Source organism: Dermacentor variabilis, chromosome 1 (genome assembly GCF_050947875.1).
Source record: "Dermacentor variabilis isolate Ectoservices chromosome 1, ASM5094787v1, whole genome shotgun sequence".
NCBI lineage: Eukaryota > Metazoa > Arthropoda > Arachnida > Ixodida > Ixodidae > Dermacentor > Dermacentor variabilis.
In genome coordinates this window covers 279260773-279262194 of record NC_134568.1, presented here as the reverse complement: position 1 = coordinate 279262194, position 1422 = coordinate 279260773, and the positions used below count along the sequence as shown (strand labels likewise).

The following is a 1422-nucleotide window of genomic DNA, read 5'->3' as shown; positions in this document are numbered from 1 at the left end:
ATATATTTTCTGCATTGAAATTTAGGTTGTAAAACAAATCAATTGCAGTCAAAGAGGATATTTGCGCACATGACAGTAAACTACGTTCTCGACGAAGCCCATAGCGAAAAAAGAAACTCCATCTACTGTCCGGTATATATATATATATATATATATATAATACGTGAAGAAACGAAACCGAGGGGCCCGATTTGGTTAGTCATAAGTAGCCATCAAACAATGACAAGGACAGCTAGCAAAGGGGAATATATCCATGGTTTTGATTTGAATTTATGAAATTATAAATAAATGAAACTTAAAGTGGATAAAAACATAAGTGGCCGCAGGTGGGATACGAACCCACGCCTTCGCACGCACGTAGACGTGTGACGCCTGAGTGAGTGAGTGAGTGAGGGAACTTAATTGGAGGTCCGGCGAGGACGCGAACTCGTAGCGCACCCGGCTAGTCCCACATCGGGACCGGCAGGTCTATCCCACCGGGCCGGGCGCGGGCACGCCGGACAGCCAGGATTTGCTTGTCTAGAGCAGGGCTACGCAGAAGCGAGTCCCACTCCTCCTTGCTGAACTTGGGGTATGTCGGCCCGCACTCCCAGAGCATATGTGCTATAGAGTGGAGGTCTGCCCGCAGGACGGGCAGGCGTCGTCGCGATATACGTCGGGGTAAACTTCGTGTAGAACGGCCAGGCACGGATATGTGCCGGTCTGTAAGAGTCTACGAGAAACGGCTTGCGCCTTATTCAACTTGGAGTGAGGGGGTGGAAGGACCCTTCCAGACATGTAGAAGAATTTCGTAACGTCGTCGTGAGTAGCAGGAGCGTTCCTGTGGCCGTATAGGGAGGAGGAGAGTCGGCGCTCCTTACAGAGGACGCGCGGTCGGTGAGCTCGCGCGCAGCCTCGTGAGCAGACTCACTGTGGTTCGGGGGAGCACCCTCGACCGACCCTGGAGCAGCAGCCGCTGGAGCAGCAGATGGTGATATCGTCAGCGTAGATGGTTTGCTTAACGTCCTCGAACCGTGCCAACCTCTCTGCGGCAGTTAGGATGTTCCATATCCCCCGCCAAGGACGTGAGTGGTGGCACTGGCTAACACTTCCAAGGTTAGTTCTAGCAGACAAACAATATACTCCAGAAAGTGGATAGGGAAACGGCGCCGCGGTAGCTCAATTGGTAAGAGCATCGCACGCGTAATGCGAAGACGTGGGTTTGTATCCCACCTGCGGCCAATTGTATTTTCATCCGCTTTAATTTCCGTTTATTTATCATTTCTTTATTCAATTAAATACCACCGATGATTTCACCTATGCTTTCCTTGGTCTCATTGTTTGTTGGCTTCTTATGATTAGGCTATATATATATATATATATATATATATATATATATATATATATATATATATATATATATATGTGTGTGGACCTACAGAA

The 1422-nt window shown here is 48.3% G+C and overlaps 1 non-coding gene across 1 annotated transcript; it reads left to right on the top strand.

Annotated features, from left to right (window-relative positions):
• Positions 1 to 1147: 1147 nt before the first annotated feature.
• On the top strand, positions 1148 to 1220 carry TRNAT-CGU (transfer RNA threonine (anticodon CGU)). Its single transcript has one exon. It is a non-coding gene; the product is annotated as a tRNA-Thr (tRNA).
• The last annotated feature ends 202 nt before the right edge of the window (positions 1221 to 1422 follow it).